This window comes from Kogia breviceps, chromosome 8 (genome assembly GCF_026419965.1).
Source record: "Kogia breviceps isolate mKogBre1 chromosome 8, mKogBre1 haplotype 1, whole genome shotgun sequence".
NCBI lineage: Eukaryota > Metazoa > Chordata > Mammalia > Artiodactyla > Physeteridae > Kogia > Kogia breviceps.
In genome coordinates this window covers 13,598,796-13,619,673 of record NC_081317.1, presented here as the reverse complement: position 1 = coordinate 13,619,673, position 20,878 = coordinate 13,598,796, and positions in this window count along the sequence as shown.

Sequence of the window (20,878 nt, the reverse complement as noted above, 5' to 3'; positions counted from 1 at the left end):
CTCCGAGCCGGCACACACTTGTTGAGGAAACACAACTCTGCGCGCAGGGTACAGACGTCAGCTGGCACAGGCACACAGCGGGGAGGTGCAGATGCACACGGACTCCCTGCGTAGACACAGACCTAGAACAACCCAAACGGGATTCGCACAACAGAAACACACAAACATCCTGCACTTGCGGTATAGAGAGCACACACAGAAACAGATCCACAGGGCGCACGGCACAAACACAAATTCACAACACATGATACACACGACACAACACACAACAAAGAGGCAATTACAGAGTATGGACATAGATACATAGGAGAGACACACCGTGTACACAGCATGGACACACAACAAAACATACACATAAAGTAGACAAACAGGCATAGAGCCACAGCACAGTAACACAGGCGCACAAGAGAAACAGAGTACACCAACAGCAAATTGCACACAAACGTAATGCACGGAAACACAACACAAAGATGCAGTTGCAAATGCATACCACACACAAACACAACATTTAAATAAGTGGCACACAGTGAAAGACAGCATACAGAGTCACAGGAATAGCAGATTGAGGAAAGGGGCGTGGATCCCGTCATATCCAGTCCTTGCCCTGAGGAGAATGGGCAGAAATGTCCCCATCCAGACTTACTCTTTGGGGGTTGGGGGCTGGAGAATACTTGCCAACCCCTCTCCTTATCCCTCAGCCCTCTTCTCACCGGCTACCGTCACACTACACAGACACCCGTGAGGCTGCAGAGTGTGGACATCATGGGTGTAGCGGGTGGGCCATACTCCCCCAGCCCCCAGTCCTTCCCGTTGACTGTCAAGTTGCCCACCCTTGGCCCCCTGCCTCTGGGCCTTGGGGTGTGATCTCTCTGGCTGGCTGGGTCTACCTTTAGGATGCACAGGGCAGAGATTACAGTTGGAAGCACTTACCTCTGGGGCTCATAGGCCAGCCAACTCCGCTGATTACCGGCCGTGGGACCCTGAGCATAGCACTTCAACTCTTAAACCCCAGTCTCCTCATAGAGTTGTTGGGAAGGTTAGGGTGAATGTATGCAAAGCCCCCGGCAGCCAGTGGGTATGCAGTAAGTGATGATTGTACTTTGTCAAGAAATTATATATTCATTGAGTGCCCCCCCCTGGGTAGGGCTAGAGCTAGGAGCTATGGGGCCCACAGTCTCATGGGGAGTCAGGTGTGGGCTCAAGCAGCAACAACATGCATATATAGATATGAGGGACGTGGTGCAGCAAGCTGGACATGGAATTGGAGGAGTCCTGGCTTCAAGTCCACCTCTGCCTCTGAGCCAGAGTAAGATGTTGGGTGAACTAGTCCCCCTGTAGGCCACGTTCCCTATCTGTTCAAAGAGGGTAGTGGTACTACCCCAACTCACAGGGCCATTGCAGAGATGAGGACAAAATAGCATAATGCAGGGGCGGGTGTTTTTGTCAGTGAAAAACTGATGGGCAAGATGAGGGGTGGTTAAAATACTACAAAAGGAGAAACGACAAATGCCACTAGAAAGGTCTAGTTTCACCTGACCGTTTAGAGGCAAATCCAACTTTGAACTGAGAACTATCACAGAAAAGGTGGCACTCAGAGGAAATGTGGAGGTAGGAGGGAGGCATTCCAGGCCTAGGGCGTGGTGTGTGCAGGAGGCCTGGGACGGAGTGAGTTGTGTCTGCTGGACGGGAGTTCGGGTTGCAGACGGTAAGGCTGGAGGAGAAGGTGGAGCTGAGTGTCCTGGGCTGAGCTTGGTTTTCAGCCCACGGCAAATCAGGGCCACTGAGCAAGGTTGTAAGTTATATGTATCCTAGAGAGCCTCGGGGAGTTTAGAACTGAGAAGGGCCATGATCTGAGTTTGTTTGGGGATCTGGCAGAAGTAGGTTGAAAGCATGGACAAACCAGAGAAAGACAAACAATCATTTTTTAAAAAAATGGGTTGAGACTAGCAACAGGCAATTCACAAAAGAGGAAACCTAGGTGGCCCAAAATGTAAAGAGATGTTCGGCCTCACAGGTCATGGGAGAGATGCAGATGAAAAGAGCTGTGAGATGCCATTTCACATCCTCCAGACTGGCAAGGAGTAAGCATTCTATCAATGTTGGGAGAAGGGTGGAGGGGGTGAAGAGGTGGCACCCTTGGAACCCTTGTACAGTCTTGATGGAGGTGTAAGTTGGTACAGCTTCTCTGAAGAATAGGTTTGGCAACATCTAATAAAGTTGAAGATGCTCTTGTCTACAGTTCAGTGACTTCACTCACTCAGCACATAATTATGAAAAATGAGGAACTGATTAACTGTGATCTATCTGTGCAATGGAATAATATCCTGGGAGGGAAAATAAACTGAGGCTGCAGCCTCAACATAGATACAGTCTAGAAAAAAAAAGAAAAAGGAAACATCAAGTGGTAAAATAGTGTGATACCAAAAGGTTTTTTTTTTTAATTCAAAACTATGCTATAGGGCTTCCCTGGTGGCGCAGTGGCTGAGAGTCCGCCTGCCGATGCAGGGGATGCGGGTTCGTGCCCCGGTCCGGGAGGATCCCACGTGCCGCGGAGCGGCTGGGCCCGTGAGCCATGGCCGCTGAGCCTGCGCGTCCGGAGCCTGTGCTCCGCAACGGGAGAGGCCTCAGCAGTGAGAGGCCCGCGTACCGCAAAACAAACAAAAAAATAACAAAAAACTATGCTATATATGTATTTTTAGGGATACAGTCAGATAGTGAAAGTGTTCAAACATGCATAGGAAATCAAGGACACTAAATTTAGAATAGTAGTTACCTCTGGGAAGGGAGGGATGGGAATGAGATCAGAAAGAGGAACACAGGGGATTTAATTTTATCTGTAATGTTCTATTTTTCAGAAAAAAAAAATCTGAAGCATATATGGCAAGGTGTCAAGATTTGGCAAAGCTAGGTGTCTTGTCTGTAATTCTTCGCAATGATCTTTCTCCTTGTCAAGTCCAAAACTTTTTCTCTATTCTCTGTACGTTTGAAATATTTGGTAATTTTAAAGATGGGGGCGGGGGCTGGGAGGTTACAGCAAAGGAGGTTTAGTCACAGCACTAACCTGTCACATATGCAGGGCCATCAGACCTCACAGTGTCCTGACATGTGTGTTCCCTGAGACTTGTCACAGCGTGGTGAAGCAGGCATGGCAGGCATCAGATCTGTTCACAGGGGAGAGAACAAAAGCTTGGAGAGGTGGAGTGGCTTCCGCAAGGCCACACAAAGTAGGGAGGAGTACTCTTACTCTCAGCTGTGTCTCAGGGGAGACCAGCAAAGGCCAAGGAACGTGGAGAGAAGGTCTCCCACCTTGCAAGAATCCATCTTCTCCCATCTGTGGCCCTCTTCTATTTTTGCTTTCAATTAAGGACACCATGGAAAATATAGAAAAGCACAAGGAAGAAAATAAAAGTCACTTGTGGTTTTCACTGTCTTACTTTTTCAGTCGGCTTTATTGAGGTATAGGTAATTCACATACAAAAAATTCACCTATTTTAAACGTGCAACAGTACCTTAATTCTAGAGGACATATTTGTTTGTGTCCTAGACCAGTTAGTATACATGATAGTGCTCTACAAAGAAGAAAACGCTTCTCACAAATGTGAATAATTATGATTATAATAAAGGTTTTGGAAATCACTGACAATAATTATTTGGAAATAATTAAGATTTCATCCGTGAAAGCAGGTGGCCGGTAGGCGGGCCTGTGTTTTGTTGTCTGAATTTGGTTGTCAGTTTATAATGGCCTCAGCATGGAGGTGCTGAGAGCTTTCAAATTATAGTAGAAAGGATGACTGTTAACACCATTTAAAAATTTTAAAAAAAGAAAAAAGAAATAGTTGACAGGGTCAGACTGTGGCCTATTGAAGTGCTTGTGGCCTTCGTTGGCTGCCAAGCCATAAACACTTTTACCTGTGGCTTTTGTGGGGAGACGAGAGACATCCAGTGTCTGTCCTCTTTGGGAGCCCAGGAGCGCCTCCGTTGGGATGTAGGAGATCCTGTTGACCCTCCCCGCAAGCTTGCTATGGAACCAGCGGTGGGTCCCTTCTCTTCTCTGATTTGGTCTCCTCATCTGTTAAAAATAAAGTACGGCTTTGTTCACACTTGCAACATTCAGCAGCCGGTCAGGGCAATGTGCTGTGGGCAGGCACCCCTAGGAATAAGGGTCAGGGCAGAGAGAGATGTGCCATAAAGATAAATAAATCCCAGTATTTGGCATCAAGAAGCCCAGATCCAGCAGTAGGGTTGGCGGACAGACACATCAACAGGTCACTGTGATAGTCTGTTAAGAGATGGGATCAACCAACACTCAGGATTGTCAGAAAGTTTATTTTTTTGCTAATACAAACTTTGTATTTTTATTTCTCATTGTGTTTTAATTTTTATTATTATTTTAAATTTTATTATTATTTATTATTGTTATTATTATTATTACTATTAAATTTTTTTTTCACATATATTAAAAAAAAAAAAAGAAACGGCTCAAGACAAGGAGTGGTTGTTTCTGAGTAAATACCCATGATCTCTAAAGTGCCTCTGACTACAAAAGTATTTGATTTTCTGAACTTAATCTGAGCTTTGTTTCTCCCTCACTGGGTAACCTTGAATAAATCACGTCTCCTGTCTGGGCTTCAGATTTATGCACTGGTCAAACCATAACGTTTAAACAAATGAGTAGTTCCCAATCTTGCTACACAAAGGATCTTATATAAAGATTTGAGGGACTTCCCTGGCAGTCCAGTGGTTAAGACTCCAGGCTTCCACTGCAGGGGGCACGAGTTCTATCCCTGGTCGTGGAACTAAGATTCCACATGCTGGAGCACCACCATAAAAGAGATCTGACCCGCTAAACATCGCATTTATTATTTGAGAGTTATTTTGTCTTCTTTTTTATGAATTAGGTCCATATATTATGTTCAATCAGAGATTTTGATTGGTATGATACAAATAATGTGATTATAAAAGATAGAATTAGATAAAGAGATAAGTAAATTGAATAAGTAAATAGAATTCTAGCCCAAAGCAAGGGCACTGTGTCTTTTGTTAATCTATGCCATTGTACAACAGATACTTCTGGGGAAGAGTAAAGATATCTTTCAAATTATCCCCATATTAAAATAGAGAGGAGAATTTTATTAGTGAATTCCAGTATTTACAAGGCATCTTTTCTAGAATCAAGCAATCCATGAGTCTGTCAGCTTGGTGGCTGAGCGCCCAGCCCCAAGCTGAGCAGATAAGAAACAGACAAGAGCTGGTCCCCAGGAGCCAACCCCTTGCTGGGCATTTCATGAAGGAGACAAACTATTAATTGCTCAAGAAATAATCAGAGGAGAGCAAAAAAGAAGACAGTGGATATCACATGATCATTTGTATGATTCAGCTAGTAGAATGGAGGTTTGAACCCAGTTAGGTCTGGTGTATTCAAAAGCCAATGGCCAGCGAAGCACAGGGAGATCAGCTTGGTGCTTTGTGACCACCTAGAGGGGTGGGATAGGGAGGGTGGGAGGGAGACGCAAGAGGGAGGAGATATGGGCATGTATGTATATGTATAGCTGATTCACTTTGTTACACAGCAGAAACTAACACACCATTGTAAAGCAATTATACGCCAATAAAGATGTTTAAAAAAAAAAAAAAAAACAATGGCCATCCCCACTGCCCCACCCTGCCTCCTTGCTTCATGATAGGAAGAAAATCATGATAATCATCAGCGCTGCTAGAGAGCACACCACATGCCAGGCACTGCCCTGGGTTTCACATGTGCTATTCTTAACCCAGTTTCTCATGAGGAAACTGGTAAAGGTGGGAGAGCTGAGCCACAAACCCAGGCAGGCTGGGTCCAGAGCCTTTGACAACCATGCCCTTCTGCCCCTATGAATGCTGCTATTTGGTCTTGTAGCTTCTTATGCAATTAAGACACCCTAGATACATCAGACAATGATATTTCATCTTGCACTAATACTTCATATATGAATAGCTCTTTGGAATTTACACAGGGTATTTTCACATCTCCCATTCCATCCCCACGGCCACGCTGCAAGATGAACAAGGCTAGGATTACGAAGCCCCCATTTTGTAGATGATGAAACTGAGGGTAAGGAGGCTGAGTGAGGTACCCAAGGTCATGCAGCTAGAAGGTATTAGGCACAAGTCTCAGGGTCAGGTAGTCACAACTGGAGAGGACCTTCCAAGTCACATTACCCAACTCCTCATGTTCAGATAGGCAAACTGGTACCTGGAGAGCAGGTGAGACTTGCTCAAGGTCATCCAGGAAAGACTTGTTCAAGGTCAAGTGGTAAATCAGCAAATGAACCATAGTTTGATCAAGGTTTCTGCCTGCCTGCTGAGAGATTTACACCCTGTTGCTTTTGTCAGATCTCCAGCAATCCTCTTGGTTTTCCTACTGCCAAAATTTATTTAAGAACCCTTCTTGTTCAGTGTTCTGTGATATATGACATTCTCCTGAATTTCTGAGGGAGTCCTTGCCTGGGTGGGGGAATGTCTAGATGACAATCAGCTTGGAGAGGCCGTGAGTCTATAGCGATTTAAAGAGAATCTTCGCTCTTTTGCTGCTCTCAGAAGAAACTCCCAAGGCTGGTCTCTCTCTGCGGTCTGTTCTGCTCCCTAACCTTTGGGCCTAAACTGGGGCAATGGCTTTGACAGGTTTAGCTGGGACCACTTGGATCTGTGTCTTACAGCTGCCCCTTCCAAGATTACAGTTCAAGATCCCATACATCTCCTGCTATGGACAGGAAACATATGGGCCAGAGCTGCGTGGAGGGAGCCCAATTTGTGAGACACCCTGGGTAGGAGCCTGTGAGCCAAGAGCTGTTCACTTCAGATGCGGTTCAGACCCCTGGGGTCTGGATCCCACCTGGGAGGCTTCGACAGGCCCAGGGTGTGTGTGGTGGCTGAGGTGGGGGCAGTTAGAGAAAGGGAGAGGGAATCCAGAGTGGTGGCATCCAGGAAAGAGGCGCTGGGACTTAGGTGGGTGGGAACAGTATGCACAGTTTTGTATGAACATTCAGCAGAAAAGGGAGATGCTGCGGCAGCTGGACAGGAAAAGGTCAGGGGTCGGGGCTGGCCACCGGGAAAGGGAGAGGCAGGGACAGGACTCTGCAGTGAGGGGTTGTGTCTGTGCAGGTCGCAGCGGAAGCAGAGAGAGCACAGGCTCAAACCATGAGTAATGTGTTCGCAAACCCTTCACAGCCAACCTGGCTTTGGCAATGAACCCTCGGTGAGACCGAGGACCATGTCCTCGTCTGCAGTCAGGAGATGACCCAGTGCCAACGTGAGTGTTTCTCACTCCAATCGCTGGTCCATCCTGTCCGTAGTCTCTCCCCTCTGACGATCCCAGGAGCTACCAACCTGGGATGACCCTTCCATGAGGGTTAATTTTAGCACCCAGTTATTTAATCAAATCTGGATCTAGGTGGGGCTGTGAAGGGATTTTGTAGTTGTGATGAACACCTACAGGCGGTGAAGATGACCCTGGTAGTGTGTGGGAGGGCCTCATCCAACCACTTGGAGGCCTGAAGAGCGAAAAGTGATGTTTCCCAGAGAAGAAGAAATGCTGTATCAAGAGCACAGCATCAGCTCGTGCCTGTGTTTGAGCCTGTCAGCCTGCCCTGGACTTGGCAGTGCCCCCATCCCGTGAGCCAGTTTCTTAAAATAAGGTATTTCTTTTAAAAACTGTATATACATATTTATTTTATAGCTATCTACCATCTATGTATCTATCTATGTGGCCATCTATGTATCTATGTCTGTACCTATCCTCTCTGTATCTATCAATCAATCTATCTTTGTCTCTATCAATGTATGTATCTATGTACTTATGTACCTATCTATCTCCAATTGGTTCTGTTTTTCTGGAGAATCCTGACTGACTATCCTTCTTGCAGAGCCTTGAGAACAGATCACTGATCAGACCCTTCCCAGACCATCTCCTGGCACATATTCGGGTCCCCTTATTCCTCTCCCTCCTGCACCCTCTACCCATTGCTTCTTCAGCAGTCCACACCCATGGGTTTTACCTCAGCCTCCTTCTCTACACTCATGACCCTTAAAAGGCCAGAAGGACCCAGATGAGAATGGAATCCCATAGAAGAGCAAGCTTGGTAGCAGCTTGAAGGGCTGAGAGGTCTGGACCAAGGGCGCAGCCATGGGAACCACAGGAACCCCAGCCAAGGGAATGCTGCGGGCAGTCTGATCTGGGGCCCTGTGCTGAGAGTGATTTTGACCTCCAAGGGTCCTCTCACCACTCACTCAACAGTCAGTCCCAGGAGGGAGTACCTGATTGGCGGAGGGTGTATTTCACATGTGCCTATCCACTGTCCGGGCAGGAGATGCTGGGGAAGCACTGGGTTTCACTAGGCTTACTTGGTGATGGTGCCATGGGAGGTGGGTGCTAGTTTCCCTTCCTCACAATGGGGGAATTCCCTCAAAAGAGAAATCAGGTTCTAAGATGAGGGCAGATACTAGACAGATTATAAGTTGCAGCTAAACCTCTTGGAGCTATTGTTCAACTTAAGCCAATAACGGTTAGATGGTGTTGCTTAAAAAGGAGCAGGGTGGGGCTTCCCTGGTGGCGAGGTGGTAGAGAGTCCGCCTGCCGATGCAGGGGACACGGGTTCGTGCCCCGGTCCGGGAAGATCCCACATGCCGCGGAGCGGCTGGGCCCGTGAGCCATGGCCGCTGAGCCTGTGCGTCCGGAGCCTGTGCTCCGCAATGGGAGAGGCCACAACAGTGAGAGGCCCGCGTACTGCAAAAAAAAAAAAAAAAAAAAAAGGAGCAGGGTGGAGTGGACAGAACGTAGGTTCTGAACGTGGATGACCCAAGGTTGAATTCTACCCCTTATTACTATTGTGACTCTGGGCAAGTTACCTAACCTCTACGAGCCTCAATTTCCTCCTCTGAAAAATGGGGATAATAACATTACCTACAGCTCCCAAAATTACACGTGAAAACACTTTGTAAACTCTAAAGTATTTTGAGCCCTTGGGGCAATCATGCCTAAGGCATCTTCTCAGCTTGGTGCCCAGCTCAAGCCTGGTACCCAGTAAATGCCCAGGAAGTGTTTGTTGAGTGAATGGATGAAGTGATCATGGGATTATCATCATCGTTCTAACTTGACCATCAGCTTTGCAGAAAAACCCAGGCAGATGCTGTTGGACTCTGATGTGAGTTTTGTGAGCTGAGCTGCATCTTTTTCTTTCTTTCTTTTTTTTTAAACAACGCTTTTGACGTTTTCATTTTAATATGTGAAACCTGGCTACTTGTCTCAGGGAAAGTTTATGGAAAAAAAGCTTCCAACTGGCTTTGGGGCAGCCCATAAAAATGTACTGAAAACTTTGACCAGTTAGAATTTAGGAGCTGTTGGATGACAGAGATCAGTGATGCCATAAACCCTGGTGAGGCCCACGGTATTTCAATAATTAGCTCTCTGGGCAAGAGGATGCGTTCTTTATTCCTTCCTGGTTCCTAGTCAAAGGATGGGGCCCAGAATCTGCTAAAGAGAAACCACAGCTTTCAAATAATCGACAAACACAGCTCTAAACAGGGGCAGCTTGTGATTCTAATGGTTTCAAAGGGCGTGGGGGAGGGAAGGGTTTTGAAGAGCTTTAACAGTAGCAAGCTGATCAGAATACCCACACCTCTCCCTCCCAGCCAGCTTTCCAAATCCTCACCCCTCCCTCAGCTCAAGTCTGACCTCCTCCAGGAAGCCCTCCTTGATAACCCCAGCCCATTATGGATTTGTCCATCCATATGACTCCTGGACTTAAAACCCTCCAGAAATTCCTCTGAGCCTCAGGGCAAAATTCAGTCTCCCTAGCTTGGCATGCAAGGCCTTTTGTGATTTGGCCCCTTCCTGCCTCTGTGGCCTCTTCTCATATTCCTGCCCCCTCCCCTTGACTCAGCTGCACCAGACAACCTTCCACTCTATCTCTTCCCCCTCTCCGTTTGGGCCTCAGAGTCTTGGACTGTACCCTTGCTTTGGCTGGGATTCTCCTTCTCCTTCTTTATGTGGCTGGATGGTATTTATTCCCCAAATTCAGCCCAGGCCTCTCCTCCAGAGGATGGGGTGGTGGAGAGTTTGAGTCCCCCAGACTGGCTTAGGGGTCTCCATTTGGGTTCCTGGAGTATTTATCACACTTACCCTGACAGTGCACTTACCTCCATCCTCTCTGCTCTCCTGGGCGCCTTCCTCATCTCAGTATCTCTCCAGCTGATACCAGACCTGGCCCAGAGAACATGGTCCTTTTTAAGCCCTGCCCCTCACACCTGGCAGTCCTCTGGGATAACCTGGGGAGCTTTAAAATGCTGACACCTGTGTCCTCCTCAGAGATTCAGATTTAATTGGTCTGGGAGGTGGCCTGGGCCTGAGGATGGGTTGAAAAGTTCTCCAGGTGGTTCTAATGTGCTGCCAAGGGCAAGCACCACTGTGACTGACAGCACGTGACTCAGGACCCACCCCCCCCCCCCCCCACCACCAACGGCAGAGGCTCACAGGAGCTACACTCTGGGCATATGTCAGGGAGCATGATCTTGAACTCACAGCCCCACTGTAATTGCCAAAAGCTGTGTTGAAAGGAACACTATTCATCCATTTACCTGGATCGGTGGTGCTGAGCAGCTATACAATCACTCTTGGGCCCCAGCCAGCCATCCAGCCCGTCAGGAGAGCCGCCTGCACCTCAATACCTGTTAGAAAGACTGAGCCCCACCCCAGATCCAAGGAGCCCGGCCTGGGAGCCCGCACTGTAAACAGTTACTGACTGCTGCTGACATACACCAATGTGACACAGCTCAAAATATCCTAAACCAGGGCTGCAAGCTCCTGACAACTTGCAAAGCCAGGTAGGGGAGTTGAAAACAAAAAGGGCCTCAGGGAACCATGGAGGGATCATCGGAAAACTACTCAGCTCAAGCCAATTCTCATCCTTAGGGAATGTGGGTCCCATGTAGTCAAATCCATTTTTTTTTTTTTTTTAACGGACCGTCAAAATCTGGCTTTTTGGGTGACATTTCCTAACAGTTTAAAGTTGGCAATGAATCCAAACGGTTTAAGTATACTTCTCAGGCCAAACAGAGCTTACCTGAGGACTGCATGTAGCTAGGAGCCTGCCACTTTGTTCTAAACGTTTCCTATAAATGCTGCGTGGGGATTAAAGCGGAGAATGGAGACCGGCAGGCCTGTCCTACGCTGTGTTCTCTCCCCTGAGCTGCTTTCCGCTTTGGGACTCGGGCCAGCATGGAGGGGAGCACAGGAAACAGCCCCCGGGGCCTGTGCTGTACGTGCAGTCTGTACGCCGTTTGGGGACATTGCTCCCTACGTTCCACCGTGTTCTCCTCACGCCAACTCCCTAGGAAAAGGCCTCTCTGGTCTTAGGGCCCAGGAGAGTGATGTTTTCCTGCAGCCGCTGATTCGTTGGTATCTTATGGACCCTGAACCTCGTGAGATTAGATTTTGGCCGCTAGAAAGCTCAGAGGACAATTTGGGACTTGTCTCCCGTAACCCAGAGGACCACGAGCTCAGCCTTTTGTCTGCCTGTCTTATTCCCAGGTTCCTCTGACCTTTCCAGCTTCTGTTTTCCATTTGGCAACCGTCACATGACCACACCTCTAAAAGTTTTATTCTCTTGTACATCAAGAAGTTATGTTAAGTGCTTTCTGGAATAAGGCATGCTATAAATAAAGAAGCCCATACAAAAGAGTAAGTGCTCAACAAGAAAAAAAAGAAAGCTTGTTGAATCAGTGACTTCTTGAATGATTCATCTGCGGTCCCTCCCAGGGCCGTGCATGGAGCAGGTGTTCAGGAAATGAAGGGCACGGTGATAGAGAGGAAAGTGACGGTTTAGAGATAGTGAGACAGTAGCCCTGTCATTTCCTAGCTACTAGGACCTTGGCCAAGTTATTTAAGCTCCCTTAGCCTCAGTTTCCTCATCTGAAAAATGGGGATAATCTCAGAACCCACTTTCTGGAGGTTGTTGGAAGGACTGAATGAGGTTTTGTATGTAAAAGGCCTGGTGCATAACAGACACAATAAACGGCAGCTGTGATTATTAATTACGAAAACCCCCTTGTGTGGCGATGTCATTATTTAATAGCTTAATTAATACGGTGTGCCGCATGGATAAGGGTACTCTTGCTCTGCTCAGGTCGGCTAGACGCTGAAAAAGAAGCCACATGTAAACACTGGCAGAATAAAATGGAAATGCATTCCGAGAACCCCTTGATTTCCTCAGCTCTCTGTCCCAGCTCTCTGCTTACCAGGCCCCGGGCACCCCTGGTTTCAGCGGTGACGCAGGTAGCTTCCTCTCCAAGTCTGCAGCTGCCCCATCACTCTCTTCCCAGCATGCTCAGCTCCTGTCCTGCCTTCCACATCACTCAACTCTCCAGCCGTCCTGTACATCCCTTTCTTGGAAGCCGTTGTCAGTTTTCTCCAAGCCTTCCAGCTCCTTCTCTAGCTCTGAATGTCCCGTCTCCTGATGATCACTTAAGGAAGCAAATTCATCATCGACAATCACTTGCCCTCATTGCTCAATGGACGCACCCCACTTTAGGAAGTCTGTGCCCTGTGGTGTCCAGGAGGAGCGCTCAGACGACTGAACGTAGTACTGGGGAGCGGGGCATTGCCCTGAGGGTGGGACAGTCAGGAATGGAACCCTCTACTATCGGTATAGGAAAGGCAGCTCATCATACATCCTTGCCATGGAAAGTGGTCCACGGTGAATGTCGCGTCACCCCAATCACTGAAAATGTATTCAGAGGGGGCACCATAGTGTAGGCAGAGTTTCCCAAAGTGTGGTCCTGAACCAAGAGCATTAGCATTAACTGGGAATGTGTGACAAATGCAGATTCTCTAACTCTACCCCAGCACCACTGAGTTTAAAAATCTGGGGGTGGACCCAGCACTCTGTTATTTTTTTTTAATTAATTAATTTATTTTTGGCCATGCCGCGCGGCTTGTGTGATCTTAGCTCCCTGACCAGGGATCAAACCCGGGCCCCCGGCAGTGGAAGCGCAGGCTCCTACTCACTGGACCTCCAGGAAATTCCCCTAGCGCTCTGTTTGAACAAGCCCTCAGCCTGGTTCAGGTGAGTGGCGGTTCGCAGACCTCCGGAGTGGAGGGGAGGGCGAAGCCTGGATTCCAGTCCTGAGCCTCGGTCATCTCCTCTGTAAACAGGGACCATGCTTAAGGCAGGGGCCGTCTGTCAGGGAGGTGAGATTAGCGTGGGACTCATGCCCGCACCTGGTTGGTGTTCAGCCACCCCTCACCCAGCCGTTCATCAAACCAGCCACCGAGGGTCAAGTATGACCTGACACTGCTCTGTGATAGGCCCAGAATCGATCATGTACCCCAAGCCTCCTGACTCTGTCAAGGAGGGGAAGTAAGACAAAGTTACGGGAAACCTGATTAGAAAGATTTGTGGGGGACCTGCATGCCCAATTTAGGATTTTTAATTTTATTTTCTTATTTTATTTCATGTTTTTTTTTTTTTTTTTTGCGGTACGCGGGCCTCTCACTGTTGTGGCCTCTCCCATTGCGGAGCACAGGCTCCGGACGCGCAGGCTCAGCGGCCACGGCTCACGGGCCCAGCCGCTCCGCGGCATGTGGGATCTTCCTGGACCGGGGCACGAACCTGTGTCCCCTGCATCGGCAGGCGGATTCTCAACCACTGCGCCACCAGGGAAGCCCTCATGTTTCTTTTTTAAGAAATTGAAGTATAGTTGATTTACAATGTTGTGTGAATTACTGCTGTGTAGCAAAGTGCTCAGTTTGTATATATATATAATTTTTCACATTCTTTTCCATTATGGTTTATCACAGGATATTGAATACAGTTCCCTGTGCTATACAGTAGAATTTTTATTTTAAATGTTTCTATTACTTTTCTACAACAAAGCAACCAGATGCTGTGATTCCAGCGGCCCCTGGGGCCACTTGGTCTCTTCTCTCCAGGCCACCTCCTAGATCCCTGCCAGGGCCGTGGAGGAGCAGCTACAGAGCATCGGGGGTACCCGCCACCCCCCCGCTGACCTTGACATTGCACAGGTGGAAGGCGGCCTTGGGGAGGCCCTCTTATCAGGCACTGAGGCCCTGGCTGCCTGCAGAAGGCCTGGCACGGTTCGGGAAAAGGCGCCTGGGAGAGCAGACCCGCGTGTTTGGAATGCTGGAGCTGTTCAATGCATTCCATATGGCTGCGGGTTCTGGCGGCCTGGCCTGACCCAGGGGACCGAGGGAGGGGGACGGACTCTGGCAATCAGCCGCTCCCCCATTAGGCCCTTGCCAGCCCCTCCCTGCAGGAAGGCACATTTATCTGTGCTCATTTACTGTCTGTCTCCCCTCTGCCCTGTGCTGGGATGTTGAACACTGATTGCCAAGACTAGCCCGGTGCCAGGAACATAGATGTTGGGAGAATTTGATGAGTGAACACCTAATAAACAACTTATTGGTAGAAGGCTTTCGGGATTCTTCCTCTTAAATAAGCCCAGCACACAATCCCCCAGAGCACTCAGCTTCAGCTGACGTTCCTGGGAATCTTCTGTGTGTCTGGACCTCACATGTGTCATCCAGCTACCCCTCATAACCCCACCAGCTGGGAACTGTGCCACCCAGCTTTGCCCATGAGGGCAGTTGGGCTCAGAGCTGGTGATGTGACTTTCCCAAGGCCTCACAGCCAGCAAGGGTAAGGATCTGAAAGCAGGTTAAAGGATTCCAGGTCCAGTGCCCTTTCTGTCCAAGCTCCAGAGGGAGGGAAGTCCCGCTGAAGCTTTAATTTACCCTGACTTCCTGGGGTTTGTCCTCACTCAGATCCCAGAGTTCCTCAGACTCGTAAAGTAAGGAACTCACCCGTTAAGAAAACAAGGCACAGAAACCTCCAGCAACCTTAAAATTCCGCCCCTCCCCCCAGTTTTACTGATGTATAAATAACAAACTTGTCTGAAGTTCTGAGCTTTCAGATTTAAGGGAGAACAATTGCCTTAAAGAGGAGTCTGTGATTTTCATGTTGTGTTTATGTAATAGCTCTAGAGGCATGATGGCTTGATTAATAGGCTCTTTGGGTAAAACCGTGGAAGTCCTCCAATCAAAACTGGGAACTCAATCAAGAAAAAAACCCAATACTATTATTCAACATTGATCTGCAAGTTTTAGCCATTGCTGTAATGAGAAGCAAGGAGGTGACTTCGGAAAAAGACTACCACTTCTTAAGGATTCTGAAATTGGAGTTTATATTAAATATCTTATTTTACTGAATACTCATAGCACCTCAACAAGATAGACACTTATGTTATGTATTAGCATTGTTTCTGTTTTTTTCCTTATAAGGGAATTGAAGTTCATAGATGATAAGTAACTTACTTATGTTTATCCACCAAATGATCCCTGTGGCTCCAGAGTGTTGCTGCTATTTGTAAAGGAGTCAAAATTATGCGGATTTAAACAGGATTTGTTTGTTCCTCTTGAAAACCAGTAAAATTAACTGAAAAAGCTACCAGAATAAATAAGAGAATTCAGCAAGGTGATTGGATATAAAAGGCAGTCACCATCTGTACCACCCTACATACTAACATAACCAATTAGAAAGCATAAGTTTAAAAAAACAAAAAAAACAAAAAAGAAAGCATAAGTTTAAAAAATTTCGGTCATAACATATCAATAACTAACCTTAACAAGAAATGTGAAAGACTGATAAGAAGACAACCACACATCTTTACTGAGAAACAGAAAAAGATAAATAAATGAAGCTTCATTCCTACAGTGGTCTTGGATAGGAAAACTGGATGTTGTAAAGATGTCAACTTTTCTCAAGGTAATTTGCAAGTTTAATGAGACTCCCATAAAAACCTCTGAAATATTTTTTATCATGTTTGTTCCATCTGCAAGAATAAAAAGTTAAAAAATGTTGAAAAATACAAGTAATACAAAAAAAGGGTTAATTTGATATGTGGAGGATACCAACACCTGTCATGTCACATTTTAAAACATACTCTGAAACTTTAGAAATCAAAAATAGCAAGGTAAGGACATAAGAAATGGTAATGGATCAGAAGAACAAAAATAGCCAAGAAACAGTCCTTAGCATTTACAGGCTTCAGTGTGTAATAAAGGTCGTGACCAAACCACCAGGTAAAGGAAGAATGATTCAACCTCAAGGCTAAGACAATTGGCCAGCCATCTGGAAAAGAATTAAGTCAGTCTCATCTCTCACTTTATATCAAATAAATTTCTGATGGAGGAAAGAGTTAAAATATGAGTCCATAAAACTTAGAAGAAAATCTAAATAAATATTTTTCAACTTAAAAAAAAAACTTTTTTAACCTTGTATTTGGAAATAATTTGACTCACATAAAGTTGCAAAAATAGTACAGAATTCTTGTGTACCCCATCCCACAGTGTTCCCTAATCATAACCTCTTACATAACCATAGTGCGTTTTCAAAACCAAGGAATTGAAGCTGGTATGACGCTATTAAGAAACTACAGGGGCTTCCCTGGTGGCGCAGTGGTTGAGAGTCCGCCTGCCGATGCAGGAGACACGGGTTCGTGCCCTGGTCCGGGAAGAGCCCACATGCCGCGGAGCAACTAAGCCCGTGAGCCATGGCGGCTGGGCCTGTGCGTCCGGAGCCTGTGCTCCGCAACGGGAGAGGCCACAACAGTGAGAGACCCGCATACCGCAAAAAAAAAAAAAAAAAAAAAAAAAAAAAAGAAACTACAGACCTGGCACATATATGTAATGGAATATTACTCAGCCATAAAAGGAAATGAAATTGAGTTATTTGTAGTGAGGTGGATGGACCTAGAGTCTGTCATTCAGAGCGAAGTAAGTCAGAAAGAGAAAAACAAATACCGTAGGCTAACACATATACAGAGAATCTAAAAATTAAAGAAAGGTTCTGAAGAACCTAGGGGCAGGACAGGAATAAAGATGCAGACGTAGAGAATGGACTTGAGGACACGGGGAGGGGGAAGGGTAAGCTGGGACAAAGTGAGAGAGTGGCACTGACATATATTCACTACCAAATGTAAAATAGATAGCTAGTGGGAAGCAGCCGCATAGCACAGGGAGATCAGCTCGGTGCTCTGTGACCAACCTAGAGGGGTGGGATAGGGAGGGTGGGAGGGAGACGCAAGAGGGAGGAGATATGGGGATATATGTATACGTATAGCTGATTCACTTTGTTATACAGCAGAAACTAACACAACGATGCAAAGCAATTATACTCCAATAAAGATGTTAAAAAAAAAAAAAAAAAAAAGAAACTACAGAACTGGGACTTCCCTGGTGGTCCAGTGGTTAAGAATCTGCCTTCCAATGCAGGGGACACGGGTTCCCCTGGTCAGGGAGCTAAGATCCCACATGCCGCAACTAAGACCTGAGGCAGCCAAAATAAATAAAATAAATTAAAAATAAAAAAGAAACTGCAGACCTTATTTGAATGGGGACATTTTAAACAATAAGAAATACAACTTCATTTAAAAAATTAAAATCTGTAGTGTATTAAAAAATCAGAAATCAGAAAGGCAAATAACAAAGTGAGAAAAGTACTTGCAATAAGCGTGACAGATGAATAGTAATTACCATGCTTTGTGATAAGTTAATAAGAAAAATACTAACATGTATATAGAAATTTGGACACAGGGCATGTGTAGACAATTCACATAAAATGAAACGTAGATGGTTACTAACCATGTGAAACAGGTTCATCATTCCTAGATACCAAAGGCAATTGTTTTAAATTTAAAATGCCATTTCTCATCTAGTAAATTAACAGGGCTTCCCTGGTGGCGCAGTGGTTGAGAGTCCGCCTGCCAATGCAGGGCACACGGGTTCGTGCCCCGGTCCGGGAAGATCCCACGTGCCGCGGAGCGGCTGGGCCCGTGAGCCATGGGCGCTGAGCCTGCGTGTCCGGAGCCTGTGCTCCGCAACGGGAGAGGCCACAACAGTGAGAGGCCAGCATACCGCAAAAAAAAAAAAAAAAAAAAAAAAAAAAGTTAACAAATATTTAAAATATATAGCAATACTTAGTGAGATGAGATATATACTTCAATACATACTTGGGAAAGTTTAAATTAGTACATCATTTCTGCAAGACATTTTTCAATATGGATCAAGAGGTTTAAAATTGTTCACATCTTCGATCCAGGCATAGCACTTCTAAACATCTCTCCTCTGGCTCTTATCAGAGGTAACACCAAAGACTTGTCAAGATTGTTTATCATAGGGACTTCCCTGGTGGCACAGTGGTTAAGAATCCACCTGCCAATGCAGGGGACACGGGTTCGAGTCCTGGTCCTGGAAGATCCCACACGTTGCGGAGCAACTAAACCCATGCTCCACAACTACTGAGCCCGCATGCCACAACTACTGAAGGCCACGCACCTAGAGCCCGTGCTCCACAACAAGAGAAGCCACAGCAATGAGAAGCCCATGCACCACAACAAGGAGCAGCCCCTACTTGCCACGAGAGAAAGTCTGTGCACAGCAATGAAGACCCAATGCAGCCAAAAATAAATAAATTTTTTAAAAAAGATTATTCATCGCAGTGGGTAAAAGCTGAATTATCTGACAGTTAGGGGATGGTTAAATTACTTCTGTCCCTTCCACACAATGGAATATAACACTGTCATGACAATATTTTTTCATAGATTTTTAATGGCATGGAAAAATGTTAATAATAATATGAAATGGAAAATGAAAGATAAAGATTGGTATATGTATATGATACCAATTTTGAAGACTGTGAGTGTGTGTATATGTATCTGGTATATATATTTATATATCTATATCTGGCAAGAAATACACCACCATGTTAATAGTAGTGACCTCTGAGTAGTGGGATACTCTTCTGTATTTCTCCCTTCTTTTTTAAAAATAATGAGCAGCTATCGCTTTTATATTATTATTTTAATGCCTTTGTTGAAATATAATTTACTTATCATAAAATGCACCCTACCTTTATATTATTTTAAATGATTATATATTTTGTTCATTTAAAAACAAATTTATATTTTATTTATTTATTTATTTATTGGCTGCAATGGCGGCACGAGGGATCTTAGTTCCCTGACCAGGGAGTGGACCCGGGCCCCCTGCAGTGGAAGCACAGAGTCCTAACCACTGGACCACCAGGGAAGTCCCTAACAAATTTATATTTGGAAAATAGAACAGTATTTAAAACTAAAAACAAGTCTTCTAGACTGCAACTGTATCATTTAGGGTTCCACCAAAGAAAGAGGAAAATATATATAAATGCCATTGAATTGTACACTTTATTTTTATTTATTTATTTTGTGGTACACGGGCCTCTCACTGTTGTGGCCTCTCCCGTTGCGGAGCACAGGCTCCGGATGCGCAGGCTCAGCGGCCATGGCTCACGGGCCCAGCCGCTCCACGGCATGTGGGATCTTCCCGGACCGGGGCACGAACCCGTGACCCCTGCATTGGCAGGCGGATTCTCAACCACTGCGCCACCAGGGAAGCCCTGAATTGTACACTTTAAATGGGTGAATTGTATGGTATGTGTGTTATATCTTAATTATACCTTCCTAAAGCTGTTACCAAAAACTTCCTAACTCTGCCTCTCACCAGATGTGTGACCTTGAAAAGTGACCTCACCTCCCTCAGCCTCAGTTTCTTCATCTGTTAAATGGGGATGATGACAACAGTGACCTCATGAACTGTTGGCATATTTTGCTGAGAGGACACAGTAAGCCCTTGGTAAATACTAACAATAGCGATTGTTTACTGAGGAGGGCTCCCCAGTGCCTGGCTTGGGGCTGCCCACTTATGTTCATGACCTCACTTTGTCCTCTGACCCCTCCTACGCCGACTGTGCAGCGGAGGAGACCGAGGCTGAGGGCTCCAGCAGACAGACAGCATCGAAACCCGGGTGTTCTGGAGGCCGGCACCTGAGTTCTAACCACAGGGCAATCCTGGTTTTCGTGTCGTGTTGCCTTTCTATATGTGAGGGTGCTTTCATTACTGGGACCCACTGCAACAGGAGGTGTCAGCTGCACACCTGGAAGGTTCATCCACCTCCCTCCCTCCTTCCAAATGGATTCTCTCCTTTTCTCTGGCTTAGAACACTTTCCAAGGTAGAAAATGCTCCAGAGAAACGCCAGCCAAGAACTGGTGACTTCCTCGAGTCCCTGAGCAGGTCAGGCCTTGGGGAGGAAGACTCAGACTCAGCTCTGCCCCCTCCTCGCTTGGAGAGACCTGTGAGCCTCGGCCTCGGCACAGAAAACATGCAGATTATGATAGTATTTCCTTGCCAGGGATATTGCAAGGCTGACTTACGCGCCCTGAGAGGCCCCAGCACCAGGGTGTCAGCTCCTCCTGAGACCTCCGTTGGCAGGGAGAGGGCAGGCCTGGGGCTGGCCCCCACCCAGCAAGCCTCAGAGCTAGCTATGCGGAGCCAGCCAGCGAGTACAGCTGCTAAAAATAGAAGTCACATCTAGCAGGGACATGGGTTGGCCCAGAGGCAGGGCTCAGCCCAGGCAGATGGGAGTGGCGAGGCGGGGCCAGGATACTGGCCCACCACCAAGGCCCCTCACCTGCAGTGTGTGTGTGTGTGTGTGTGTGTGTGTGTGTGTGTGTTGGGGGTGTGTGATTCCCTTACTCAGTGCAAGGCCCCATCCCCAGTTACAACAGAGGGGTGGAGACTGCTCCTTCATCAGGGCAACAAGAAAAGTCCTCTACGGATGTTCAGTAGACATATAATGTGAGCTACACATGTAATTGTCAATTTCCTAATACAAACATTAAAAAAAGATCAGGGGAAATTACTTTTAATAAATTTTATTTAATCTAAAATAATGAAATATTGATCATTTCAACATGTCATCAATATAAAAATATTAAGGAAATCAATGA